General features: G+C 30.5%; 1 long non-coding RNA gene across 4 annotated transcripts; it reads right to left on the bottom strand.

The window, feature by feature from the left end:
- Positions 1 to 3,096: 3,096 nt before the first annotated feature.
- On the bottom strand, positions 3,097 to 6,843 carry LOC111995201 (uncharacterized). Of its 4 annotated transcripts, XR_010630269.1 has the most exons (4): positions 4,528 to 4,869; positions 4,325 to 4,377; positions 4,120 to 4,246; positions 3,097 to 3,716 (listed from the first exon to the last, which is right to left on the bottom strand). It is a non-coding gene; the product is annotated as an uncharacterized LOC111995201 (long non-coding RNA). The 4 variants fall into 4 exon arrangements; XR_010630268.1 differs by lacking the exons at positions 4,325 to 4,377; positions 4,528 to 4,869 and adding an exon at positions 6,129 to 6,843; XR_010630270.1 differs by lacking the exons at positions 4,325 to 4,377; positions 4,528 to 4,869 and adding an exon at positions 4,889 to 5,915.
- Positions 6,844 to 7,992: the final 1,149 nt, after the last annotated feature.

Genomic DNA, 7,992 nt, shown 5'->3' with positions numbered 1-7,992 from the left:
GTAAAAAAAAATTAAAAAAAATTGCCTATAACTCGATTTTATGGAAGTCGAGTTACAAAACGTCACTATAGGTCCTAAAAATGTTACTATAGGTCCTTAAAAATGCCGCTATAGGACTCCAAAAATTTTTTTTTATAACTCGATTTTGAGAAAATCGAGTTACAAAATAGGGGCATTTCCCTATTTAGTTTGGAAAAAATGGCATAATGCTACTTTTTTTGCTCAAACTGGGCATTTCCCAATTTTGTCTGATAGAATTCTAATCTACTGTATAGTTTCAAAGTTTACTAAGTACTCGTAAAATTGATTTAAAGATACTTGTGGGGTTTCTTTGAAAACTTTGTCATCCACTTAAGTCCTCTGGACATAATTATAATCTAAGCTTGATTTACTTAGTACGAGTAAAATTGATTTACTTTTAAGGATACGGAGTAGTAGATTGTAGCAAGATAGAATTCTAATCTATCTTATTAAAATTTGATTTAAAGATAAAGATTGAATTTGGATTAGGCTTGGTGTCTATAGAATTTGGATTTGAATATAGGTTTGCAAATTGTAAGAGTAGTACACTAATTGAATTTGAAATCTACAATAACTTTAAAAGTTGCTTGGCAGTTGGCGCCAATACTAGAAATGTTATTTTTTCTTAAATAATTTTTTTATAAATTTGTTTAAGGTTAATTTAGGAAATTTTTAACTTCTTTTAAAGAGATAAAGCAGTTAATGGTGTTTTTCTAAATAATTGAGTTTTTCTAACTAGACTAAATAATTTGGGACGTAGGGAGTAAATCAAATTGAAATTAAATTGAGGAACAATATAGTTTAAAGTACAAGTATTGCAAAGATCTAATTTGTATGGCTTCGCAATATTAGACTAATGGTTTGTTTGGATTGAGGGGGGAAAGAAGGGGAGTGGAAGGAAAGAGAGTAGAGTTGGCTAAAAATAAGCTAATTTTATGCTAAATCTACTTTAGTCTACTCTATTCCCCTTCCCTCTCCCTTAACCCAAACGGACCATAAGAGTAAAGGCTACAAGAGTTGAATTTTTAGTGAAGACACATGCTCATGTGTTAAAAAAAAATATAATAATAATAAAAAATTTAAAAAAAAAAAAAACTAAATTTTATGTTGGTTTTTTTTTTTTTTTTGGTGTTTGCTCTTTTTTGTTTGTTTGTTTGTTTTGGGTGATTGTTCACACTTCAATGTTGTTCTTATTGTTATTGTTATTTTTATTATTGTTATTGTTATTATATATGTTTTGGGCAATTACTAATTTTTTTCCTTTTTACCAATATTGTTGGATATAGATAAAGAAATGATGATACGGTTATTCAAAAATATACATTTTGATAATATGACTTTTAAAGATCGGAGGCTATGTAATTATAAAACACTAGCCGTAAACCCGCTCGATGCGCGGGAAATTTGCCCTTTGTTTTTATTTATTTATTATTTGTTAATAAGTGAAAGAAGAAATAAATACATAAAACTTATAAGTATTAGTCTTAAACTCAAAATTATATAATTATTTTTCTAATGGAGTATAATTTATGAGTAATATTACAACCACAAATTATTTTACAACATTTTTACAAAATGTTGATGTAGTCAATCGTTTATTGGTTTTCATCTAGGCTCATCATTAATATCATTTTTTTATTTACCAATAATCACTCACTACATCAGTAATTTGTAAATTTTTTTTATAAAATAATTTGTATCTCTAGCATTACTCATAAATGCCACCATAAAAAATTTCATACCCAAAGCATTTGTACGTATAATGTAGTTTTAGTAGTTATAAAGAGTTTTTATTTATTTATTTTATTTTAGAAACCATTACAAAGTTGGCTAATAATAGTTGTGCAAAATTTTTATAAATTGAAAGTATGAAATATCTATAGATTAAAAGACAAAAGTTAATAGTACATTTTGCCTTTGTGTAGTAACTCATAAAACAAATAATTAAAACCATAAAATCAAATTTCCAAAGTGAATCAAACCTTCTGCTAAGGAGACAAATTGAAGCATTCTAACATCTTACTTCACGTGTAGTACATTGCAAATGTTGAGATATTTTTCTTGATGGATTCTCCTCAGATGTTTTGGTACGTCCATTTGGAACACTCACTTTCAACTTCAATTGCTCATCACCTTAATCAAAAACTTCAATTGATACTCTACCCAAGATGAAAATTCCTAAACCTTTTGTTTTCTCAAGCACTAAGATTCATACACATACGTACATAAATACATATACAGACAAACTAAATAATAGATTAACCACAAAAATATTTAAGCTCATCTGCTTTTTTTTTTTTCTCTTTTTGAGGTAGGTAGATAGTGAGGGAGGGTTTTTTTTTCTCTTTTTGAGGTAGGTAGATAGTGAGGGAGGGAAGTGTAGGGTTTAATCTGATATTAGGGTCCACAAAAATGCTATTATCACTTGAACGCCTGAAAATTTTTATCTTGGTTTTAAAGATTAATGAAACTCTATTTCAATAAAGAATCAGATTTCTTTTCTGAACTTCCAAGAACACCATCAATCTTAGCTTACTGTCAGCCTTGCAGAAACGATAATTGCCAACCTACTTAAATGGGTTTTCAAATATTAAGTAAACAACTTCTTCATATGGTCTGAGTTCTAAAAGAATGCTAGGCCTAGGAGTTGCACAATGCACTGAACAATCTTTTTTGTTTCTACAGATAATGCAGTAGCCGGGTATTCATACTGATATTTTCAATAGTTAGTTCTTTACTCTCTTTTTTTATTTTTATTTTTGGAAAAAGTTTTGTTACTATCATTAGGTATATGTTGTATAAGGAAATTTATTCATCTAACAAAAGAAAAATAATATAGATAAGAATGATTTTAGAAACGGGCAAGAGGCAATATCTCAGTTAATACGAAAGGAAAAAAGTTGTTTTTTTTAAAGGGAAAAAATTGAACTTAGTACTGCTTATTAGGTGTTTTAAGTATTTTTCGTGTAATGAAATCTATTCATCTAACAGAGATAGAGACTCATTAAGCTTGAAGTTCACAATGTCTCCATAAAACGTGTAAGATGCTCAAGCGAAGAGATACAAAACTGCCACTGTCAGTCAATAAGGACTATCATGGTTTGTGAGGGCTGGCCAGTTATGGTTAAAATATCAAACATGGATGAATTTTGTGCTCTATTAGGATTTGAGCACAGGATGGTCATTTAGTAGAACCATCATTTACATATTTATGGTATCTAAACAATGTCAACCCAAACCAAGTATCATACACAATAGAAATGAGTTTTGCAAGGGACTGAGATTGACTCGTGTTTTACAACATGCCCCTGCCACACACAGGTGCACACGCATGCAGACACACACATGCATCTAATTATACTCTTGTGGCAATAGGGGCGATGCTCACCATAGAGACTCAGTTCTCTGATAACCACACCAGTAGTTCAATTCTGTTCAGTCCAATATATCACGTAGCATTCCTAACTTGAAACCAATGCAGCACTGCTCTCATGATTGGTTCTCTATATTTTGAACTCCCTCTAAACAACAGATTTCCATTTGAAGAACTTTGGGACTCTTTAAGTTATGGACAACAAATCACCCATTCACTCTTGCTTAGGTGGTAAATTGAATGATATCATTAGAAAGTCAGAATTGGTAGAGATTTATTGGAAATTTAGACTTTAATTTAAAAAAATCACCTGAGAAGGAACCTGAAAAAAAAAAATTCAAAAATTCAGAATATACAAAACATCATAAAGAAGTAAACATTGATAACCTCAACTTTAAAAATTTCAAACTAAATCCATGCAAATTTGTACCAGCCAAAATTCGATTAACAACTTCAATAGGGTAATCAAAATTCTATGATGAAGTGAAGCAGAAGGATCAAATTCAATGAAAAACTTCAATTGTTAAGTCAAAATTCTAAGAAGAGTGAAGCAGAAAAACTCAACTGCAAATGAAAAGAAAAACAGCCTCAACTTAAAAAATAAAATTCCTATATCAAAACCAATAAATATGCAATCAGATTCCAATTTCATATTCTTTATAGAAACATATTAACAATAAATATGCAAGAAACCATACAGAATAAAGGAGAAGACCGGTAAATACCTAGCTATTCTAGTCTCGTAGTTTCTGATTTGTTCAAGTAGTAGGATTTGTGTAACGTATTAAGAGTTTTATGCAGATGCAGAGAATCCACAGTTCCAAATAACCCAGATGATAAAATGTCAAATCCCTGTAAGCAAAACAATAAGAATCCAGTTTTCAACCCACATTCAAGAAACATTAATAGAAGAGAACAGATTGAATAAACCTCAATGTAACGGCAACTGGAAAAGAACTACACGTGCAGGTATAAACTTCTTTCTGACGAACAAAAATGCAAGCATTATAGGAGCATTAAAATATTTTTGCAACCCCATCAAACAAAACATTATAATTATCCTTTCAAAACTAACAAATCCCAGTAAAAATAAAAACCAAGAAAAGCACAAAGGCTTAAAAGAAAAAACTGACCTCTTGACAAAAACCACAAAACTGAAAATACAAACCCACTTTTCAGAAAGCTAAGAACTGTTTGATGAACTGGAACAATTAGGACATATGTCATGAAGAATCTTTCACTTCTAAACTATTGAATTCATTAAGCAGAAATATAAAATGCGAAGAAGCTAACACTATCATATTGTTATGAGACGGTAATTTAGTATTTGTGCACATAAATAAAAACGTTATGGCTTTCAATAAATTAAGATGCAATCTTTTTAACATCAAATGCAGAAAGGGTCTTCAATGCCCAATCTAAAATACAGATCTGATTTTCTCATGTCATGAAATGAATTGAAAACTCAAAAGCCTCTGTATGCAGTGAACATACCTTGTGAGCCTTATATCAAAACTAAAACCTATACTTGAAATCTACCTCAATTTTGGACCCCTAAAGTCACCAATAAAAAAATAAGAAAAAAAAATGTTATGCAAGAATGAAAGAAAATGATATAAGAATTTAAATCATTTAGCATATTTTTAGTATACTTCCAAATACATGTAACCAAATCCAATTCACCTTATTCAACCCAATGAAAGTAAAATTTGAGAAGTTTTGCAATTTCTTTTTTGTTGAATGTAAGTTCCAAGTTTTTCTAATTTAGAAAGGTATATGTTTTTAACAATTGTCTAGAATTAATGGTAAATGACCTACTATTAAAAACAACATCTTCCTCTTTGCCTTAATCTATTCAAAACTGAAATTTTAATTTGAAACCAAAGCTTGTCAATAAAAGAACTACAACTACAAAGAATTAATGTTTTCAAGGAAATCTGTCATTCATACTTTATATGTTCTACCTTTTAAAATTTTTTCCCTTCTAATAATACCATTACCAACTCTCACATGTTATAGAAAGCTAATCAGTTAATTGTTAACATGTACCAACTATTAGTATAACGATTAGTCCAATCATTACACAACCAAATATCTAAAAATGGTATCAAAAGCTTATCGTTAAAATAATTAGAAAGACACATTCATTATCAATTCGTCAACTTCCACAGCCATTTATATATGGTCATGTGATTGATAATGGATCATCAGTATGAGAGAAACTGCATTTTAAATTATAATTAGTCATGAATGAGTTAGTTCCAGGACAATGTTGAAAATAGATTTTGTTTTTGGCAACTTATGAAGTGTAATTCATGAACTTAAGGTCCTGACCTTTAAGCTAAGAATTTCCCAAAAGCATAAAAACTGCTGCAAACCAACTAAGCCAAGAAATCAATTACAACTAAAACCTTACACACAAAAATTAAACACTTGTGGTCAATTGGATTTTGTGAATCCAACAAAAGGCCAAAATTTATATCAAGATAGGGAAAAGAAAAGATTGAATCAAAGATTATGTACCAGTTGTCAAAGAGAAATTTCCTCAAACACATGACATGCAACATTTTTCAGAGTCCTCCAATCATACCATTCTTTTTTCTCATCTTTCTAACTCCCTCAAACCAACCAGTAACAACTTAAACCTTAATCAAAACCAAATCTAGGCTAGATGCCTAAATCAAAACTAAGCAGTCCATATCAAATTTTTTTGTGCATAAGAAAATACATTTACCGATGTGGTAACGGCAGTAATTACGGTGGTGGGATGCCGACTGAAGGTGGGTGTTGGCTTGACAATGTTGGCAGCCCTCAGACTTCTCTCTCCGGCTCTCTATTTCTTCTCAAAGTGCCTTGTGAATGTTTTGCTTTGAGGCATTGCTTGCAAATAGGGAAAAAATTGTGTGCAAGAAATAAAGTACCGAGTGTGGGAGAGGGGGATAAAAAACAGAGACTGGGAGAAGAAAGGAATATGTAATGGGCAAAATTTGTAACTGCCCAATGGACAAAACGTTGTGTCTATTGTTAGCGTAGTCAATTGGCCTTGGGATTGTCAGTGATTTTTTGAAAGACACAGGTTCGTGGTTTGCAAAATGAAACTGTTTGTGAAGGCTTTTCCAGATTGGTTAAGGATGGTATTTATAACCAGTAAGGGAAAAGCAACGTTAATTACCCAAAGACCAAACGTTGTACACGGTTACTTTAATGGCTTTAGGGAAAAGGAACAATTTTTCCAGTTTTTTTTTTAAACATAAATGTGGCATAAATTTATGTTTGATTTCTCAGATTTTTCCCTCTCCCAACACTCTGCGCCTAATCGACTCATTCTCTCTCTCTCTGTTTATCAGACTTTCGGTCTCTTTCAATTTAAGGTTTTTTGTTTTAAGCCGTGAGGGGTTTCCCTGATTTTAACAAATGGAGAGGAAAAGGGTTATGAATCCAAATTCCTAAATTGACAGTAAAAAACAAAAAAAAACAAAAACAAAAAAAAAAAAAAAACAAAAACAAAACAAAAAAGCAAATTTTTTTTTTTTTTTTTTTTTCTGCTATGAACTGCCGGTGCGGGTGGTGGTGGGGTTGGTAGTGATGGTGGTTGTGACTGTGGCTGTGGTTGTGGCTGATGGTAGTGGGGTTTGTGGGTGGTGTTGTTGATTTTTTTTGGGGTGTGATATATTATTTTATTAGAGTAGATATATTATTTTATTGTAATGTTTATATTATTTTATTGTGTTAGAAGGTAAAATAGATCCACTGCTGTAGCACGTATGAAGGTATAATAGATAAAGTGATTTTTAGTGTAGCTAAATAGCTAAAATTTTGCCTCCACTGCTGTGGATGCTCTAAGCGTTTAGTTTTTTTAAGCGTGAAAGATTGCAATGGATCGCCTTTTAAATTGTAAACGTGGCAGCACCTCCTTAAAAGTTTCTTCTATTCTATATAGTAAGTATATGATATATGATTCAAAAATTTAATTGTTAGATTACATATTTTTTACGCTCTTAATATACCTATAAAATTTTGTGTCAATCAGATATTTTTTACTATATGATCAATAAGATTATATTTTACATATAATTTTAAGTTACAAAAATTTGCAATTGAAACAATTTATTGATGATATAACTATTAATCTTTAATTTTCTAAAAAATTTTGTAAGCATAAAAGATATAAGAAGAAAAGATATTGAATAAGGTTATAGTTTTAAGCTACAACCAATTTTGTAGCTAAATTTTGTCTTAAATCATAGAACCAACCTTGAATGAATTCAATGTAATTTATTTTCAATTCTTAAGATAGCATCAAATATGTTAAATATTAGCATTGATATGTATACCATGTTTTATATGTTTTGAGTATATGCTAAAGAGGAAGTATAGAATAGGAACATTACATCACGAAGGTTACGTAACATGAATGTTACTGATTCAGTTTTGACCATCTATGTTCATAGAGGAAACCCTTAACAACTACATCTTTATTATATGAGAGTGTAATACAAAGTTTGTGTTACAGGGATGGCAAATGGGCGGGTTGGGTCATAAATGGGTTGGGTCATAAATGAGTTGGGTATATAATTACCAATTAATCCATTTATGAC

The sequence above is a fragment of the Quercus suber genome, unplaced genomic scaffold (genome assembly GCF_002906115.3).
Source record: "Quercus suber isolate HL8 unplaced genomic scaffold, Cork oak 2.0 scaffold_145, whole genome shotgun sequence".
Lineage (NCBI taxonomy): Eukaryota > Viridiplantae > Streptophyta > Magnoliopsida > Fagales > Fagaceae > Quercus > Quercus suber.
This window is presented reverse-complemented; position numbering and strand designations above follow the sequence as displayed.